At 44.6% G+C, this 22292-nt stretch overlaps 1 protein-coding gene across 1 annotated transcript in view; it reads left to right on the top strand.

Annotated features, from left to right (window-relative positions):
* FAM131A (family with sequence similarity 131 member A) overlaps positions 1-22292 on the top strand; it is a 459445-nt gene that overhangs the window by 176261 nt on the left and 260892 nt on the right. The window lies entirely within an intron of this gene.

Raw genomic sequence — 22292 nt, forward strand, 5'->3', positions numbered from 1 at the left:
AAACTGGCCCTGGCAAACTGCTCGGCCAGCCCCCATGGGGGGAGGGGGAGCAGCCGAGCTGTTTGCTAGGGCCGGTTTCGGCTGATTTTGTTACAGGGGGCTGATATTGCGGGACCCCGGTAACGAAAAAGGCCCCCAGGCATTCAAAACTGGCCATCACCCTGGTGGCCCACCGGGGAAATGCCTGGTCCCCGCTATGGCCAGTCCAGCCCTGGGTCCAGTGGCTCATAGCTCCTGCTGTGGAACCGGTGGCTCCTCAAATGCCCTAAGGCCGTCCGGCCTCTCGTGACTCAACAGCCCTGGATTGTGTGGAGTGAATGGATGAACTTTGGAGGAAGGGGAAAGGAGCCATTGATTCCAGTGCCAATACCGTAACACAGGCCCGCAGCCGCCTCAGTGTGGTGGGGCCCCAAACTCCAGGGGGCCCCCTCAGCACAATACTCTGGCTGGAGAACTCCTGATTGAGTCCGGAGGGGGCCCCTCCACGTACCATGCAGGGGAGCCCCCTCAAGTTTTGTTACACCAGTGTCCCTTGACCCACCACCCTTTTATTATTGGAGGGGAATCATTGTCTTTCCCTGTCCCCCGAAGTGTGACCTCTGCTTTGAACATCTTCAAAAGTGGGGGCTGCTCCTATGTTCCACTCTACACCACACCACATTTTACTTAATAAACATCACACCCATGCTATGTTGGGAGGCAAGGAATGGACTCTCGAATTGCTTTTTTGGTAAAGGATGCAAGATGCCTCAGAATGAAGTCAGGATTTCCCCAAAATGGCTGCCACACAACTGGGTGTAACCTCTTCTAAAATGGCAGCTTTGTGGCAAAAGCGCCGACTACTTAAATGAAAGCCTCAGGTGAGATACGAAGTCCACAAAACTGCAGAGGTTATTGACACAGTGCAAAGGGATGTTATCGAGGGAGGGGAGAGGGATTTTTGGAAAGGGGGAGCGGCATCTGTCTGAAAAGTATCACCTCCTGAGAAAATGATGTGATGTAATTTGATGGAGGTTCTCACTGACCTGTATTCTCACATCTACACAGGCCTCCCATTCAAATTTACATGTACTTACCCCTTTATTAGAACATTGGAACGTTGGGAGCTCCATTGAAAACAATGGTGTAGCTCCGGGTTTATAATGGCTGGTATAAGCCTGGAGCTCCAACATTCCAATGCTTCTTTGTGGCTGTGAACAAAGGCTTCAGGAAGCCTGAGGGGATTCCAATCCCCTCGCGCTCCATGAAGCATTTGTTTAATTTGTTAGAACATTCTGCCCTCTAGTGGCATAATGTTCTAATAGCCTTATAGCCCTTCGTAGCAGGGCTATTAATGTCCCACTGCCTTGTTAAAGTCCCTTGCCTTCGGCTCGGACCTTTAACGCTGCAGCGGGCTTTTAATAGCCGGTATAGCCCACTATGCAGGGCTATAAGACTCTATTATAGGTCTTCCCAACATCTCCTGGCATGGCACCAGACCCACAGAACAGGCCTCCTTTCCAAAGTTCCCAGCTCCCTCCCCTAATACAGACCATCATCCAACATGAATAGCTGCCCTCGCTTGCTGCAGGCATTCTTCCCATCACTGCCAAGACTTGCACCTCGCAGAATGTCTCCCTCCACACCCCCTTTGGAAGCTCTCCTCCACTGCATGCAGTGCTTAATTTGAGCTGGAGGGTTCTGGGCTCAGCACTGGCTTTTAATCATCAACACCTGCTCTTTTCTTGAGCACCAGTTAACCCCTTCCCTGCTGCGGACATTCCCCTGCTGTGCCGGGGGGAGGGGGGCCGCGCGCAGCGCCCCGGTGCTCATGACGAGCTCAGCTCGTCATGCAGTACAGTGCTCGTGTGCTAATGACGAGCTATGCTCGTCATGGCCACACCCGTTTCTTTAGAATGCTCAGCACAGCAGGGGAATTAGCCCAGCGTGCAAGCGTTCTAAAGGCCATGACGAGCTCAGCTCGTCATGAGCACAGGAGCACTGTAGCGCATGACGAGCTGAGCTCGTCATGAGCATGCAAGGAGTTAAGGACGCATTCATTTATGTTACTGGGAGATTTAGTGATTTGCCCAGAGTCACAGGATGTTCAGCTGAAGCCTAGACTCAAAACTGGTACCCCATCTCTGAAGTCGACAGCTCTAGCCATTACGCCACATCCTCTCACCACTTTCATGGTTAGTAGTTGGTTCTGTTTTAGGCAGCGCTAACAGGAGAAATGGGCCGGTGCAAGTTGCCCCCTGACGAGAGCCCGGCTCTTATTTTTTACAAATCAACCACTGACGGCATGCCTATTTTCTCACTGTGACTGAATTGCTAGTACAGATCACCTACCAAACACTGGGGCATATGTACAAGGGGATTGTGCCACCGGAACATCAATTTCTCTGACGTTCCGGTGGCGCAATAACCTGCTCCTTATTTACAAAGTAGAGTTTTTTGCGGCTTGACGCCGCTTTGTAAATATGATACCCTTGTGGCCGTTCCCAACGCAACACACATTGCTTTTTGACGCTGCTCCAGATTTACAAGGCTCTGTAAATCTGAGGCAGCCCCAAAAACGAATGCCATGCAAGAGGAGGCGTTAAAATGGTGCATCGAGGAGAAATACTTTAATTTCTCCTAGTTTTTGCCTTTTCTATGTGTGCTGCATTCTGCAGCAGACATATGCAGCACACATAGAAAGAGCAAAACACCATTGATTGTTTATGTGCAGGAAGGGGTTCCTTCCTGTACATAAACAATCATTAAATAATGTCGATTTCCTACTTTTATGTGTGCTGCAGAATGCAGCACATATCGAATTGACAAATTTCCATTATTCAAAGAGACATCTTCCTGAACATAAACAATTGTTTCCTGCAACGGAGGCAGCATTGCACTATGGCACAAGGGTGTCTGTGTTGGTGCTAGGCAGCTATTTTTAGTGCTAGCACTAGGGAAAACACAGAGGTGCTCCGTATTCTTGTAATAATGGTGCAACCCTACGAGGTGGAAATGGCGGAGTGTGGCGCTGCACCATTTCCTTGTAAATATACCCCATTGCCAGGACCAACCTCCGATGGCATGCCTCCTTTCCAACACTAGCAGGGTCCACTGCCCTTGACAAGGCCTCCTTCCCAAATGCTGTCCAGACCCTTCCATGAGCACTCAACTTCTTTGCTAGACTCACTCCCCTCATGCCGGCCTCCTAAAAACACTGGAAGGATACTCTCTCCAACTGCAGGCCTCTTCCCAAGACTCCGCTACCTCACAGAGGTCTCCTCCCAATAGTGTCAGGACCCCACTACCCCAGCACAGGCCTCCAAACACTACCAGGACACACTCCCCTCCGCAAGCTCAGGTTTCCTTCCCAACACTGCCAGGGCCGGACTGGCCATAGCGGGCACCGGGCAATCCCCCGGTGCGCCGCACGGGTGGGGGCCGGTTTTGGGCCTCTGGGGGGCGTTTTTTTGTTACAGGGCCGTTTTTCAGCATAGCTGCAAAATCGGCCCTGTACCAAAATCGGCCGAAAACCGGCCCCGGCAAAGAGCTCGACGGCACCTCCAACCCCCTGATTGGGGAGGAGGGGGCAGCTGAGCACTTTGCCAGGGCCGGTTGTGGTTCCCAGTCCGGCACTGAACACTGCCTGACCCCCTCATCATGGCGGGCGTTATTTCTGACACTGCCCCGGCGCGCTCCCCCACAGCAAGCCTCCTGCAAGCAACGTCAGCAATAGTCCTGATTCACAACTAACTCCATGCACACCCGTGGTCGCCCTCTCAACCCTCCCAGGTATTCTCTGTTGCATTCTGAGTCACTAGCCCTAGACTTCTAGGGCAGAAGTCCTAAAAAAAGAAGTTGGAGGACTAAACAAGGTAGGCAATATGCAAGTGACATCATGGCGCGTTACATCACGGCACGTGACATCACGGCAGGTGACATCGCACGTGGCATCACAACTCATGACCTCCCAGGAAGAAACATCAGCTCTTAAGACCTCACATCTGTTTAGCAGGTCTATCATAAGTACATATGAGCGCATTACAATATTTAACAAATTACATTTCGCATCGGTCTTGTGCCAAATAATTCACACAACCCCGACGCAAAATCTGGGCCTCAACTTGTACATTTATTTTTTTAAACCCTGCCACAAAGAAATTGGCAACAAAAAACAAAATGTGGCAGTGATTCTGTTATGCTTAATTAGTACCGGCTGCCGAGATTTTTGTGTGCCAGCTACATCTCAGGGAACAATAATAATAGTAAGATAACTATGAAGGATAAACTATTTGCTGGAGAGTTCTGTGTTTTGTCTAGTCCCAGATTTGAATCAAAATAGCATAGAGGGTTAATGTGTTTCCTGCAAAGCACATTGTGTAACAAGCAGATGACAGATTTCTATTTTCTGTAATTGCATAAGTGGTTACTGCTTTTAATGCAGAGATGTTTTTTTTTACTTGCAGCTCATAAATTGTAATCCTTCTATTATAGCACAGTAGGCTATTAAGGACATGTGGCTCCTACACCTTGTAACCCTCACTGTCTTATGTTACACAACCTGTTCATTGATTTACACACATATGATTTATTGTCAATGAATAATGTGTACGTGTAATGTAAAGCGTTATGACACCCTGCATTGGGATGAGTAGTTCTAAAGCGCTATAGAAGAAATAAAACAAAACAGTGGTATTTAAATTGTTATTTGTGTAAATATTGGGACAGAACAACACATCTAACACTCTTACAGTGCATGCATATCTCTTATATGCAAGGACTGAACAAAGTCAAAAGGGTCCTCGGAAGCTTGTTTCCGGTCCAGGGAAGGCATGGCTTGGCAGTTCGGGCTGGACTGTTCCCATGAGGCGCAGGGTCAGACTGATTTGCATATAGCCATGTCTGAACTGGGGTGGCAGAGTGGGCTAAAGAACAGTGATGGATTAAACCCAGATCTTTTGACTGGGTGTGAGTGTTTGATTGGTTCAGATGCTCCGTCCATTACCACCCCCTTTTGTACCAAAGTCATAAGTGTACCTGTGAAGTGATAACAAGCTGTGTGCCTTTGTTTTCCCTCCATTGCATCTCGGTGTGAGGTTCGGGATAGCTCCCAGCCAGGATACTCCAACACAGGGAGGTCTGACAGCCCCTTAACTTTGGCTTATGTTATGAGCCTAGCTGGAATCTGATTAGCCCCTTCCTGCCTGCATATGGCTGCCCGAAAAAAAAGCAGACAACGTGCGGAGCTGCTGAAATTGTCCAGGTGTCTGAAAATGTCGCTGGCCAAATTCAGCATATTTCTGTGGGACCCAACCTTTTGGCAGGGGGAAAATAGTGGGAAGCCGCAGTCTACCCACGTGTACCCCCGACTTGTGCCCTGCTGTAGTATCCTAGTCTACTGTCCATACTTGTGTATGCCATTCTCCACCACATGTTCAGCCAGTGGAATGTTACAGTATGATGATGGATGACGGAATGTTGGGGGTCTGTCCAGAAAAGCCACCGTTGTTATGGGGCTGAGCAGCATGCTGGCTGCTACTGGTGGGGTTCATCTACATATCTACAATAAATCATCTTGAACTACATGGATGGATGTCGTTACTACGCATGCTTTTACAACGCATGCCTTTACCACGCAACTTTTACAACGCAAGTCGTTACAACGACTTGCGTTGGGCGGCACTGGATATTGAATAGTTTAATTTACTATTCCAACTCCAGTCCCCGTGGATAGTAGGGAAGGTTTTGGATAGTAAATTAAACTATTCCCTATCCTACAGCGCCCCCCAGCGCAAGTCGTTGTAACGACTTGCTTTGTAAAAGTTGCATGGTAAAGGTAGTGCGTGGTAAAAGTTGCGTTGTAAATGCTGTTTACCGAACTACATCAATCTGTCTGGACTTCATTACTACACCTGCTCGTGGGTCAAGCAGGCAGGTCCTTCAGCACAGAGCAGCAATCACCAGGCATTTATTTCCCAGGGCCCGCTGGCCGTAGCGGGCGTCGGGCGTCTGCCCGGGAGGCTGGGGGCTGGTTTTGGAACGGCAGTGGCCGGTTTTGTTACTGGGGGTCGGTTTTGCTGCAGTGCTGCAATATCGGCCTGCAGTAACTAAAACAGCAGTGCTGGGCGCCGGTTTTGTTTAGCAGTAGTGCTTCACCCTGCCCCCTATCCCCCGCGGAGGGATCTAGTTTGGTAAAATTTCCCGGGCTGCTTCGGGTTCCCAGTCAGGCCTTGCAATTGCTTCAACAAAATGTAGGCCATTGTCCTCAGCATTTAATTCTACTTTGGACATCAACGCAGCCAGGAAGATTAGCAGAAACATTTAGGCAGAACTGCAGCAAAAAAATTAATCGGGTTCTAAAAAAGATTTTTTTATATGTTTTTGAAAGGTGTGTTATTTTTATAGCTTTACTAATGCATCACACATTATTTTTTTGGAAAAGCCTTGATACTTTTCAATATTCAAAACAGCACATACTAGCCAGAAAAATCTTGCTGCTCAGTTATGAACCCCCAAAAGATAAAACACTGACCAACCCCGCAAGAATGTAAAACGGTGGCCTCCATATTACACTTAGATGTCTTATCAGCTTGCTGTGGACAGGCTGCTGGCAGGCGTTCTTTTCATCTCATTCTGTATGAAATGAACTATCCTTCAGGCCTGTGTTTGGACTGTTCCACTGTACAGCTTGCGGGGAGGCTTGAGAGTCTCCCCATGCAATATTGGTTTAAAACCATCACAGTGCATCAGAAAGAAAAAACATCTGTTAGTAGAGGCTGCTACCAAAACCAAGTGTTGGGGCAGCATGGGGTGTAGGGAAATATATACATATAATATATATATATATATTGTTGTCAATCCTGATTAGAACAATGAAAAAACAGGCGCTGACTCCGTGGGTTGTGATGCTCTCAAGGATAAGTGTTTATGCCTTTCGTGATGGACGACGCGTTTCGGCGGACGTGTCCGCCTTGCTCACATCGCTACTCACTACAGTGCAGTGTATTATAGAAAACAAGGTGTAAACGAAACTGAATTGTCATAGTTACCAACTTCACGACCAAAGCAATGGAAAAAATACATACAACCGAGAAATGCTCATGGTGGGTTTGTGCAGTGTTTCTTCTAATACAATCGATATTGTCAGGAGAAACTAAATCATTAAAAAATAAATATAAATATTCACACATTTGTTAAATAAGGCACAAACCTGAATACACATTTTAAAGTGTGACAAAAAGCAAAAAGATGGGGACATATACATACGTATGTGTGTACATATATATATATATATATGCGTATATGTGTATATGTATGTGTGTATATATATATATATATATATATATATATATATATATATATATATATATATGTATGTATCTATATATAATATAGACTTGCCTGCCTTCTTCCACGGTCGCCCGCTGCACAGGCTCTCCACCCAATCCAGATGCCGCTCTCATGCATGAGAGCAGCGCCGGCATTGGTCTGAACGGGCTGGACTGACGCTCGCTCAGAGACAGGGAGTCTGTGCCTTTTTTCCCACCTGGCTGTACAATAGAGCTTGGTTGGATAGATGTAAGTGCGCGTGTGGGTTTGGCCATCCTAAGACGGACGGCTAAACCGACATGAGCAGTTACAGTGCGCAACTCTCCTCCTCCTTGCTCAGCCTGCTGCCGCCCTAGACTTGGGACACCCGGCACAAACACGGAAAAATATAATGAATATAATTTGTTTTATTATCAATTAATTTTTTTTATCTCCTGGCTCTGATCAGTGGGGCTGCACTGCTCCGCCATAATGGAAGAGCTGCCCCTGACACCGGCTAATGAAATCTCCAACACTCATTAAAAAAATAAAAACAACAAAAGCCGTGGACAAAATGGCAACTGGTTAGGTAATCCTTGGCTGCTCTGGTGGGAGAGAATCAGAAATGTGGCTCCATTTCAGGGTTTAAACGTAAGCCGCAATAATGATGAATACCGAAGCATTCTGTCCCTGAAGAACAGGATGGGCGAAGCGCTTTATTCCATATTTGCGGCTACCAGTGGCGAACAAACTCTCAATAACTGCCATAAAGAACTACCAAATCCTACCTCTTACAAATAAGGCAGGATCTCAACCTCTGGTTGCAACAGAAACTGTCCTTACTTGGAAGAGTTGCACCTCTAAAAAATAACACCCTCCCTGAGAGTCTGTTTGTGTTTCAGACACTACCCCTCCAGCCACCCTGGAATATGCTTAAAAAGACCTGCAAAAAGAATTTAACAGATTCATCCAAAGAGGCATGTGTAATATCAACTGGCTCCAAAGGAGGCTCCAAAGGAGGAAGGGCTGGGAGTGCCTAACATCATTCATCCATATCAAGATAGCCAACTGAGCTACATGGTAGAGGGGGGGGGAGGGACATGTTGGAGAAACATTGGTGCTCTCTGGACCAGCTTGCTGCAGGTCACACATATGGAAGGTCCCTTGGCTGCACAGAAGGCACAGGGTCTGGGGCTCTATGGGCCCGATGCACAGAACTAACTTAAGACAAAATCCTAAACTTACTACCATTTTGGTATTCACAGAAGGCACTTACTCATGTTGGTATTCACAGAAGGCACTTACTCATTTTGGTATTCACAGAAGGCACTTACTCATTTTGGTATTCCCAGAAGTCATTTAGGAGTCCTAAAGTTAGGAGTCCTAACTTTACTTCTCCTAAACTGAGAAATCCTAACTTTAAGACTTTTGGCATTCACAGAAAGCATTTAGGAGTCCTATGTTCCTGTCACCACTTACGTAAATAACCTCAAACTCTGACTTTACTCCCGCCATGTCTGGGGATCCATTTTGGAACTGGCAAAAGGCGGGTTGTAAGAGATGCTTCAATCTATTGGATGCAAAGGATATTTTCTCTTGTGAAAGGAGCTAAAGAAAGATTGTGGCCTCACTGCATCAGACCATATGCAACAGGCACAAATCGAACACTGGGCGAATAATAGGTCTACGAAGGCCCAAGTAAGTAAATAATTAACAGCATTTGAAAGGTGTATATTATCATGAAACATTGATAGGCATCTGCCCCTGACATATACAACTCATTGACACAGTCCACCCCGAAAAAGAAGTCAGCAGGCTAGCAGAAGTGGGAGAATAAGCTGGGCACACCCTCACAGATATGGAACGGAAGGATGTCTTTTGGAGAACATGTCACACAGCAAGATGTGTGTTGAGCAGAGACTATGACCAAGATGTTGTCCAGGCATCACACGCCAACCAGGCTGCATAAATGGTACCCAGAGAGGAAATTGGAATTTTAAAGGAGATACAGAACATGGTCACTGCTCCATCTCCTTTGAACTGCCCTAACATGACTCGAATTTGGAAAACTATCCTTGATGACACGATATGCATGGTCCAGGTCCATTCTTTCCTGCATGCTCATTGCTTGGCCTTCCCAATAAGCAGACATTCCCATAAGTTCAATAAAAGACAGACTATTCGCCATTGCACTGTGTGCAGTGCAGCAAGAGATTCTACCAGTGGGGAACTGATTAAATCCTGGAACATGACAACTGCCTTTACAAATAATGGGACTTGTTGGGCATGAAGAGGCTGACAGTGTACTTCGAACACAGGACGAAGACTTCTGAGAGATGCGGACTCCTTTTATCACTAATCTGCCCACTGAGTTTCGCTAACTAACCTGCTGTAAATTAGTAGTAAATTTGTAAAAAGAAGTGCCCGGTGCTCTCGTCAGGAGGCAGCTTCAACCAGCCCATTTCTCCTGTTAGCACTGCCTAACACAGAACCAACAAACTCTACAAGTGGGGAGAAGATGTGACATAATGGCCAGAGCTGCCGACTGCCGAGCTGGGGAACCAGGTTCGAGTCTTTGCGTCAGCTCAACATTCTGTGACTCCGGGTGAATCACTTAATCTCCCAATGCTAACCAAAAATGAATGTGTTTAACTGGTGCTCAAGCACCAGTGTTGATGGTTAAGTGCTGGTACTGAGCAGTGGAAACCACCAGCTCAAATTAGGCCCTGCCCTAAATACCTGAAGATACTATATGTACTGGATTAATGGATTGGTGGGCGACAGCACCAGGGTAAAAGTGGTTCAAAGAGTTTTTCTGAGCAGCAGCTGATGGATGCTGGACTCTAGCCATGCCAAGGGTATAACAAAATCCATGGAGTGTTTTCTTTTTGTCTATTATCGTGAGCGGTAGGGTTGGCGGGGTGAGAGGTTTCGGCTATGTTACGACTTTGATTTGATTTGTTGGCCGACCTCCTGGTTGTTAGCGGATTTATCTGCTTTTTGGTATGTACTGAAAATTTGTTAATAAAACAGAATTGATCCAAAAAAAGAAAAGAATCTTTCAATGCCAAAAGTTCAACAAACAGTGGCAAAGCTAATATTTCTGGGGGGTTTTCATTTGTTAAGAGTTTAGTAAAAGTTGGTTGACTTTTATGTTTTGCCTCCTGGTGTCCTAGAAAGAAAATACCATATTGAAGCAACTGCTTGGGCTCCAAGAAGATGGAAGCTGGGGGGAGTTTCTGTTGGCTGACTACTTAAGCAAAGTTAAGATGTACCCTCAAAGAAGAGTAGTATAAAAAAGGAGTACAAAGATGCAATTTACCAGTGAACTTAAAAGCCTCAAGAAGCAAACTATTGCGTAATAGATACTTAGAAACGTTTGACAGTTATTTGTGTCGAAAATAAATAGAAATCGAACAACACATTATCAACACAGCAAAAACAAATGAACTTGCAAGGTTGGATAGAATTAACCTGCCATGAAGAACAATAGGACACCCTATGAAAGAAAAAAAACAATAAATCAGCAATTAAATTGGAATTATGTCAATGCATTAAATAATCCAAGGAACACAAACTGATTGAATTGCAAGCAAGAACCATTTGAACACCATCACCGATGGGAAAATAAATGACAAAATGTAAAAATCCTTGATGAACACTCATTCCAAGCAGTGGTGACACATAAAAAACACAAGAAAGCCTATGAGAATCATTGGCTGACCCCCCCCCCCTCTCTGTCCTTTTTGAAGTTTTTGTAACATGAGGTCTTCCAGATAGCTAAAGCTCCCTGTAGCGAGACCCAAAAATGGCGTTTGATTTATTTGTACAGTGCACGTACATAGCAGCAGTCATAGAGGTCATAAATAATAAAATAAAGAGAGACAAACGAGAAAGGTAAACAATGCCTTCTGAACATGGTGTACACCACTGACGTGTTCTGCTTTAGACAGGCCAAATATTGATTTATGGCACAAGGCTTCGTCATTCCACAGGCAAGTGTATCAGGAAGGCTCAGTATGGATTACAAGCTCAGCCTTTGGGGTTGGGGTTGGGGGGCGGGGAGAGGAGGGGGGAGGGAAGGCGTTTTGGTGGGGGCGGAGTCCGACAGGCGGGAAAAACCAAAAAGTATTTTTTGTGACCCACCTGTCAGCATCCTTTTAATGGCCTGTTCACCAAAGGCATGGACCTCAATTCACCAAAATGGGGTACAGGAAGTGACATCATGTGCGGTTTGGCCCTTATTCACAGGTTTGATTTCTTGTTCAACACATAAGCCCCTCAATACCTTGCTATTGCAGCGGCATCACAAGTAGGAAATCGCTGGCACAAAGACTCTGCAACCAGATAGCCAGGGAAGGAGTAAAACCCCTGGGGCACCACAGAGAGAAAGACGTCACTGGCGTCAGGGGCGGCTCCTCCGTAATTGTGGAGGAGCGTCGCCCCACTGCTGGAACCAGCCGACACATGTAAAATAAAAGGATAATAAAGCAGTTAATAAAACCGCTGTATTATCATTTTATTTTATTTTAGAGCCACCGCCGAGTCTTGAGGGCGGGGCCATCAGGAGCGGGAGGAGTGGTGGGCTCAGGGCACTGCCAGTGCGCATGTAGTTTTGGCCCACCGTATTAGGACACCCAAACCGACATGCGCACTTGGATATCTCCAGCATTGCTTGGAGATATCGGCAGGGCTCAGGAGGACAGGCTACCACTCCCTGCAAGAGCGTGGAACCAGCCCGCTTCGTCCAATCCCTATTCTTCTCTCATGCTGGGTAATGCCAGCATGAGAGTAGCATCTGGATTGGTGCAGGGGACTCTCGAAGCCTGTGTGAGCATCGTCTGAAGAGGCAGTGGACATCAGGCGGCAGGTACGTTTTTTTATTTTTTTTATTCCTCCTCCTCCACACTACCCCACCGATTTCCCCAGCTAGGGGCCGCCACTGCTGGCAATGAACAAATAGCAGCAGCACTGAAAGACTACTCCTGGTCTCACTATTCAGCACAAGATCACATTACCGCCATGTTGTACCTAGGAACTGCTGGTTGGAATCCCAGTGTATATGGGGCCTGGCAAATTGCTAGGTAAGCAAAGGGTTCTTAGAATGTAGAGATTGAACTGCGGCCAGTTGGTGACCTGGCTCGGCGAAGACTGGCTGTGCCTAGCTGGTTGAGATGTTTGGATTAGACTTAAATAAATCATCAACAAGAAACTTACCTCAGTGTGCCGCGTTCTCACTTTCCCACACAGATATCGGTCAATACCTGGAGCAAGGCCACTTCACTGGATTGCCCCTACAACACCCTGAGACTCTGAAAGACTCATTGCACTTGACGAAGTATTCGCAGGGATTCCTAAACTAAAGCCCGACAAGGCTCCGGGTCCTGATGGATTCACACCATATTTCTACAACACCTTCTGTCAGACCTCAGCATCAATTCTTACTAGATTTTTTTTTATTCGGTCGCCAACAGAGATGGTTTCCCACCATCTATGCTACAGGCCTCCTTAGCAGTTATCCCCAAGCCGGGCAAAAATAAAATCCAATACAGCTCATATAAACCCATCTTACTCATCACTATTGATGCAAAAACCTTTATAGATGTGTTGGCGACCAGGATGAACCCCTATATGCCAGGTCTGGCGGATCCTGATCAGATAAGATTCTTTTCTAAGAGGGGATGTGTAGACCCACGAATAGGGTACTTCACATTATAGATAATGTGCAGAAATCCCCCCAAATTGCTTTCCTGGTTGCTATAAATGCGGAAAAGGTCTTCAATAGGTCTGCACTGGCCATACCCAAGAGAAACTTAGGAACACTTTGGGTTCCGAGACAAATTTTGCAAATGGGTCTGTGGTTATATCTCTCACGGAACTGGACTAGGGGTGTATGGTGTTTTTTCCCACCCATTTCTGATTCGAAGAGTGACAGCAAGGCTGTCCTCTATCGCCATTGCTATTTGGAGTGATTGTAGGACCTTTGGCCCAGAAGGTGAGAGCCAATGTGCACATTACTTGGGCTAAGGTAGTGCAGCAGATACCAGTGTAGAATAATCAGTGCCGGTGTCCAAAGATTTTCTCAAAAGTCTCTGTGCCGTCCCTGTTGAATGTCGGGATGTCAAGTACCAAGGCTGTCTAATCTTGATTTCACCTCATGCCTCTTTCATCCATCACAGTACTCTCCCTGTCACTCTAGCTCACTCCTGCTGTTTCTTTTTCATCTCTGCTTTCTCCCTTTGTCACTGTTTTTCAGTCATTCTCTTCCTCCTTTTTTTCTGACTTTCTTTCTCTTGTTCTCGGTCAAAGTCTTATGATTAAAAATGAATGCCGGTCCCCGGTCCAAGCAAAAAGGTCAACAAACAGTGGCAAAGTTAATATTTCCAGGATTTTTCTTGGGGGAAGTGCTTGATAAAAGTTGGGTGACTTTTATGTGTTGCCTCCTGCTGTCCTCGATAGAAAATACCATGATGAAGCAGCTGCTTGGGCAACAACATTATGGAAGCTGGGAGAAGTGTCCCTTAACCGACTGCATTAGCAAAGTTAAGCTGAGCCCTCAAAGACAAGTGGTATTAAAAAAATGAGTAAAAAGATGACGTTTACTGGTGAACTTAAAAGCCTCAAGCAGCAAAACATTGCATATTAGAACACTGGAATGTTGAGTGCTCCATTGAAGACAATTGAGTGCTCTCGGCTTCTCATAGCCGGTAGAAGCCCAAAGCTCCAACATTTCAATGTTTGTTCACCGCTGTTGCTGTGAACAAAGGCCTCAAGAAGTCCAAGGGGATTTCACCCCCCTCAGTCTCTGTGAGGCCTTTGTTTCACAAATTAGAACATTCTGCCCTTGAGGGGCAGAATGTTCTAATAGCCGTATAGCCCTCTGTAGCGGACTCTACTGGTCATTAAAGGCCGGCTCCCTTGACAAAGCTGCAGCGCGCCTTTAAAGGTCGGTAGAATCGGCTACGGCGGGCTCTAATGCTATAGTAGATACTTAGATACATTTGATAAAACTTTGTGAAGAAAATTGCTGATAATGTAGCAACTTGTTATGAAGACATGCAAAGTAAAACAAATGAACTTGTAAGGGTGATTAGTGAATAGCCTTAACCTGCCATACAGAACAGGGCAGCTTTCAGAAACAAAAAAAACAAAAAAATCAGCCATTAAAATAGCATCATGTCAGTAAAGTAAATACACCAATGGGAAAATAAATAGCAAAATGTAAAAATCCGTGAAATGCCAGGTTTTGCTGGACACTCATTCCAAGCAGTGGCATACCACCAAAAACACATGCAGGCCAATGGCTGACCCCAAACCCCCTCTCTTTCACAGTCCTTTTTTAAGTACTGGTAACATGAAGTCTTTCTGATTGCTAAAGCTGCCTGTAGCGAGACCCAGCAATGGCTTTTGATTTATTTGTACAGTGCACGTACATAGCAGCAGTCATAGAGGTCATAAATAATAAAATAAAAAGACAAACGAGAAACGTAAACAATGCTTGCAGAACATGGTGTACCCCACTGACGTCTTCTGCTGTAGACAGGCCAAATATTGATTTATGGCAAAAACCCAGCCAGGGCCTCGTCATTCCGCAGGCAGGTGTATCAGGAAGAGCTCAGTATGAATTGCAAGCTCAACCTTTAGGGATGGGGGGGGCGTCCAACAGACGAAAAAAACTAACCCTGGGCAATGAACTCTGCTAGCGGAGTTTGCGTTTGCGGACATTTGTTAACTACGCATTCCATTAAAAACACGGAATTCAGGCAAAAATTCTGTTCCTCCACGTAGCAGAGTCAGCTACTACACTGCACCCACAAATGATTTGATAAAGCAACTTTCCATGCTAAAAAAGCATATAACCAATTCACAAAAGTGAACTTTGAATGTAGGTTGGGTTAGGTTATTAATTGGGAGTCCGACGCAGCGAAGTTGCAGAGTTTTTGTTCAACTTCGTGAAATTCCGCGTACTACGCCCACCAACCAAAAGTCCTTATGTGTGACCCACCTGCGATCAAGCTTTTAATGACCTGTTCACCAAATACATGAGCAAAGGCATGGACATCAATTCACCAAAATGGGGTAGCAGAAGTGACATCATGCGCCCTTGGACCCTTATTCACAGGTTTGATCTCTTGATCAATGCTTAGCCCCCTAACTCACTACTGTTGCTGCAGAGAGGTAGGGGGCGAGCAAGCAGTGGCAAGTATACAAACTGGGCTCTCAGAGCTCCTGCTGCCTTCCTTACCCATTGGCTGTGAGGTCAGGGGGAGCAAGGGCTGTCACAGGGGTACCAGAGGTCACACCAGGGGTAAAGGGTGCAGTTTAATGACATCCATGAGCCTACTAAAGTTTTTATTCACAATAACACTATTGTGGCTGAAAGCAGTGGCGTAGCTAGGGAGGGGCAGAAATGAGCAAGTCGTGTCTGTTGACTACCACCATACCCCCAAGAACAAGTCGTTCGTCAGCTGCCCCACCCCAGAACAAGTCGGCCGTCAGCAGCCAACCCCACCGCTCTTACGTGCTTTGGGAGGCAAACTTAGGGGCCGCTCCTGGTTAGGTTCTCCAGAAAATCTGAGCACCCAGGATATATTTGCGGCCCAATACAAGAGATGCCAAATAAAAGACATTAATGATGGACATGCTCTCACTCTGGGATACACAATATCTTGCACTTTGAAGCTTCAGACGTGTGGGATCTGAAGTGCCGACAGGAAGCATAGAGTCACCCGGCCACCTTTAGAATCCGTAGTCCAGGTGGGAGGCTGAGAGCCACGTGGATACTTAAAGGCAAACACGTTGACTCTACCTTTACACGGGTAAATGCGACTCCGTTTTTAGGTCTGCCTAAAGTTAGCGTTTCGGCTTACTGCAAAGCCTTGTTCACGTGAACAAGGCTTTGCAGTAAGCCGAAACGCGTAGCGAATAAACACCCTTGGAACCTTGGATTGTCGTGGAGTCTGCTTTAACTGAGAGCGCACATTATTGACATTGTCCGTTGGATTAATTTACCGGGGCGCTCCGCCGGTGTGTGCGCCACTTCCCTTGGGTGCCCAGCAGCCAGAAGGAGAAATTATTTGTAATATATGTGTATATATATATATATATATATATATATATCACGCTCCGCGCGGATGTCCAAAAGTAGGCAGCACACGCACACAGAGTAGCTTTCCCCAGAAGCTTTATTGAGGTACAGACAATCGCGCTGGTCCGTGTAGTAAAGCAAAGCAGCAACTGCACCCTGACGCGTTTCGAGACTTGCTCTTTATCAAAGGGAGTCTTGCAGTTACAGGCACAGTCACGGCCACACCTTTATTTAATCCCTCTATCGTGGGTCCATATTGGTCCGCTCTGAATGAGCCTTTCGCACGTAGCATGCTGGGAGGTGTAGTCCGCTTCTATGTCCTTAGTTGTGGCGCCTCGCACTCTTGTTAATTAGGGGCTCAGCTCCAGCACCGGGCAGCGCGTTGTCTTCAATCCTGCTCCGTGTCCCACATACGGATATATATATATAACTTCACTCCGCGTTGTCCAGGCATTCGAACCATACACGGACCCATAACTTTCCGGTGCCAAGGAGCCTTGATTATATATATATATATATATACGGACAATCTGGTAATCTTAGATTGCACTCGCTAGGGCACCAACATCAGTTAAACCTCTTAGAGTTATATTACAAGATAAACAAACTCTTAGTTCACAAAAAAATTTAAGTTCGCTGGTAGGGTAAGAAAATCAATTCAAGTGGATGCTTGATGAAGTTACATTCTCTACCTTTTATTGTGCCCCTATACCCGATGATAACATTAGAGGGTACTCTGATCTGATTGGCCAGAGGGATAGAATTTGTTCTAACTCCCTAATAGTATCAAACTGGCTAATACACTTCAGTTCTCAAATTATTGCCAAAAAATGTCCTCCACCCCCGCCTTATATGGAGCTGGTCTATTAATATTGATTAAATCCCTGATGTCAATCCCTTATAGAAAAAAGCCTAAAGAATGTATTTTTTGTGCACTCTGCAAGTATTGAGGCCATGTGAGTAAAATTGGGATTATACTCACTTAATGTAAAAGGTTAATATGTCTTTCTCAAGACTGCTTTTAGCTCTTGACGTTATCATTTCCTCCAAAGAAGTAAAATAAGAAGTACACAAAGAGAGTGGACTTTATGCCATCCCCCTTCAGTCACTAGCTTGCTTTTTTTTTGTTTTGCCATTGCTTGGATGGGCTGTCATCAAGCCCATGGTATTTTGTAGAAGGTTATATTGTCCATTGTGTTCCCCATAGTTTATGGTGGTAGAGAATCAAGTGCTACATTTGATAGACTGAAGATGCAACAGGACTTGTAGCTTGTCATTTTCAACTAGTGTGTGTTCTTTGATGCATTTACTTTCTTGACACAATGACATTTTAATTGCCAATTTATGTTTTATTTGTTAAGGAATTGTGTGCTGCTTTGATGCCCTAGCCTATCATGTATTTTAGTAGACACTTCTGATATCATTTTGTAATTACAACATACTTGTTTCCAAAAAAATGTGTAGGTGCATAAGCTTACATACCAAACAACCAAACTACTGTCCTTTGGTGAAAAGTATCTATTGTGCAATATTTTTCAGCATATGTATTTTTCGCTCACCAGTTACAATACATACTTTAGCTCCTGACTCACTTTGACACTGTTCTTTGAGGGTGCATCTTTACTCTTCTTGTGGAATCGGGTGAGCTAAACAAAACCTACTCTGTGCTTCCATATCTTTGTGTCCTAAAATGGGGCTTCATTCTGGGAATTTTGTTTCAAGAACAGAATGGGGGGTTGCGCACACAAAATTACCCAACGTAGGGCCATATGTATTAAGCACTAATGCGTCCGCAAACGCCGAAATTCGCAGAATTTCGGCGTTTGCGATGGCATTAGTGCTAAATGGTATGTATGAAAGAAATCTGCATGCAAAATAAGGAATCGCAAAATTTGCAATTCCTTATTTTGCGATTGCATTTAAGGAATCACATTTTTTGCGATTCCTTAAATGCAATGTAAGAAGCATTAAAAAAATACAAATTGGCCTTAAGGAATCGCAAATTACCACCAAGTTCAAGTTGGTGGTAATTTGTAAATTCCTTGAAAAAGCACTTTTTTGCTTTTTTCAAAGTGCAATGTGAAGCACATACATGCCCTTAGGGCATGTATGTGCGCCACATGTGCACCCATGCTAATTTCAGGGGTGCAACATGGTGTCCTTAGGACACCCCTGCTCCCTTGAAATTATTCTCAATTTGCGATTCTCAATTTGCGAATCGCAAATTGAGAATAACTTCCCATTCATTCCTATGGGCCTCCTGGCCCATAGAAATTAATGGGAAAGTATTCCTTAATTGCGATTCGCAATTTGCTAATCGCAATTAAGGAATACTAAGAAATCGCTAAAAAATAGCGATTTTGTACATACATCCCTATTTGCGATTCTCAAATAGCGATTTCTAAAAAATCGCAATTTGAGAATCGCAAATCAGGTTGTTGATACACATGGCCCTATGTTCATTAATAAAACAAAGACTACTGACTTTTCAAATTCTTGATTTCTGAGGACCTGAGTTAGAAAAGCAATTTTTCTAGTTGTAGAACAGGAGGGGTGAAATTGGTGGAAATGTATGGGGAAAAGTGGTATTAGATTGATTCATAGTTATCGTACATTGCTCCTCCTGTGTTGTCCTCTTTTAATTTGTTTAACAGTCATCTTTCTACTTCTAAGATACAGGCATGGCTGGCTAGCAGACATACATAGTTAGAAAACTGCATATACACTTTCTGCTCATCCGCCTCTCGGGCATGCTCCGCCTCCTACGTATTCCATGTAGCTTCATTGGCCAGTTCCATACATGACCAAGTTTAGCCTGTAGAGGCAGTAGATCCTCTCTTCAGGACCACTGCATGAGCGCGCTCCACAAATGATGAATTAGCTAGAATCATGGGAACAAAGCAAAAGACAAAAAGAAAGGCATAGCATTAGTTATAAGATGTTTGTGATGGGCCAACATGGGTTGTGTGTCAGAATATTGTTAACAAAACTATTATCTTACAAAAAATATTTTGACTTAAATATCAGTGATAAAAATACCAATACATTGTGTGTAGAGTTTCTATTATTAACTCCAATGGGGCAATATTTTTGTAAACAATACATAAGACATGATATTTATTTAGACAATATTTTAATTGTGATATTCTGGTGCTGAGGCCAGTCAAGCACTCCAGGGACATTAACACAGTAACCTTGAGAGATGTACTTCTGGGAAAACCCTATTACCTCTCCCACTTTGATTTAAGTCATTCAAGGATTGTGTCAAAAATGCATCGCCCGAATATGATCAGTGTTCACTGTTCCGCCCCTCTGAGGCATCTCCTTATGGCAAAATGAATAATAGGCCCCCTTTCATGTCAATCGCGTTCGTGAATTTTAGCAGTTTGAACACTGCTGCATTGGCCTATGCACAAATCCTACTGTACAAGGAGATCCTCAGACTGCACCATTCCTAGAGCCCTACACATTCAACAATCAAATGCTACAAAGGCTGTGATTGGGTTAGACGTCAATGGCTCTCTGTGCACATCTGCCTCACTTGAGATCTGGGGGGGCTCCCCTAGTGAGCCTGTCTCTACTCCAAATGTGTAGTAACTTCATCTTGTTAGCAAGCAGAGACTACCAATACACATGTTCACTAAGAATTGAATGTGAATGGGTTGGCCAGGGCGTTAACTGACACATGGTTGTATATTTAATCTGCTAAACTGTTAACTTCCATACCACAATATTCATTGATACTTATTTCTTCAACAAACTGTTTAAACTTCCTCTCTATTCACTGCCTGCATTTCTTCCCTTCTACTAAAATAGACTGGTAATTATTGTTTGGTTGTATTCTTTTCACTACTGGTGATCATGAGTAAACTATTAATGGTTACACACATTGAATAAGTTCATGAGTTTTATTTCTGTATTTCAAGCTCATGTTAGTTAAGTCTGTTGTCCTGGAGAAGGCCGGGTAGACCGATTGCTCTGTGACTGAAACACCTATATAGATTTGTTAAAATTGTATGCCAAAGACTAATGTTTTACTTAACCACAGACAACTCTAAGATTTCACGTAACAGTGGAATTTTTATTTATTGCATTCCCTTTCTGTTTTTTAAAACAATTTCTTATACTGTGATGTTCTTTTCTTTCTAGGCACCTAATTTTAGTATATTTAAAATAATATAAAACGTACTATACTATACCATACAACATAACTTTTGTAGTCACTATAAAAAATAAAAAAAATACTATTGAATTGTGCTAATGATACTTGGATGTTTCTTTTTTGACAGCCCATGTTCACATTTACAATATCCTGATTAATTGAATTTTTGTGAGAATTATATTACGTTTTTGCTCCACAATTCTTTATTTCTCATTTTGAAAAGTACTCGAGTAGGTAACCCTGGGAGGTCATTATACTCCTGCCTCCTAGCCCTTGACGTAGATCGTACTATATTGGGATTTCTTTTTCTATATATAGCTCTAGCCAGTCATCAAGCGGGAACTTTGGGCAGCCTCTATGTTATATTAGGATGCGCAGACTTAACTTACTATGGAGCTCAAGTATAGTGGCGGCTGGCAAGTACGCCAATTGGAGGGAAGGGCAAATGGGTGGGAGCATAAAATAAATACACACAACAAAATAAATACATTAAATAGATTTTAAAAACACTTACCTGCTTCCGCAGACACCTCCTTCTCGCTCCGGTCCTCCTCTATTTCCGACGTCCCCAGCTAACCTACTTAACCAATCCTGGCGCTGCTCTCAGCATGAAAGAAGTGCCAGGATTAGTGGGAGCGACGTCTCTCGGTGCTCCCAAGGACAGTCGAGGCTTGCTCAGGCTCTCAATCCAACTGTCTAAGACGGCTGGGTTGCGAGGTTTACAGTGCGCATGTCAGGCGGGCCGTCTCAAGACATGCGCACTACAAACTAGTGCACAGGCAGCCCGCTGCTGTTGCCACTCAGCAGGCCCCGCCCCTTCCTGGGTCAGGACAGGTTGACAAAAAATAAAATGGTAATGAATTAGCTTCATTACCCTTTTATTTTTTTGTCCCTGGGGCTTCTCTGGGGGCATTTAAGTGGGGCGACGCTCATCTCTCCAATGGAGGAGCCACCCCTGCTCAAGTAGGTAAAAATCCGAAATGAATCTACACTTTAGGTGTGGCTGTAAACTACTTGAGACAAGTTTCTTTGCTCATGTTAACATTGCCTCCAAGATGTGACTGTCTCTGACATTAAGTCATGCATAGTATTGGCACTTGAGTCGCGAAACTCCAAAAATTTACTCAGGCGAAAACTATTTACATTTTTGTAACTTTTAAAGACCATATGCCTAGTGCTCATGAGCCCAGCTAGGCACCTGCTTGTATTCATTGTGACCAATACATAGAAACCCATGTCTTGTAGAGTATACATTTGAGGGTCACCTGTACCCAATGAGCTTTTCCTCACCAAAAGTTTCAGGGAACCCCTGATCGCTTTACTCTGTGAAGTCAATATTTCCTTAAGAAGTCTGCATATAAAATGTCTAGTATCCTAATTAAAACTGTCTGTTCTCAGGATGCTGCCACTCCAGGTAGGTGAGGGTGCACACCTTATTTGTCCTTCCTTCCCTGGAGATCTGTAGATTGACTCCTAGATGATGTAGGCACTGAGTAACTTTGCTCCAGTCCTTAGCACTGGTAGCTAAGGATGCTTTAAAGTTGTGCAAATTGTTCATTCTTTTCTGGACTTTGAAGCACTAGCTCCAAAAGTGAGGGAGGGCTTCACTACTGTTTTAGTCTCTATATACTTTACATAAAACTTGATGAAACAGAAGTAAGTCTTTTTATTGACTCTTCTTCAAAGCTCAAAAGTAGTAACTGGAGAGCTGTGTGTATGTGTGCCCACAAGTTCCATACTTGCTTGAGCTTAAGA

The sequence above is a fragment of the Lissotriton helveticus genome, chromosome 11 (assembly GCF_964261635.1).
Source record: "Lissotriton helveticus chromosome 11, aLisHel1.1, whole genome shotgun sequence".
Lineage (NCBI taxonomy): Eukaryota > Metazoa > Chordata > Amphibia > Caudata > Salamandridae > Lissotriton > Lissotriton helveticus.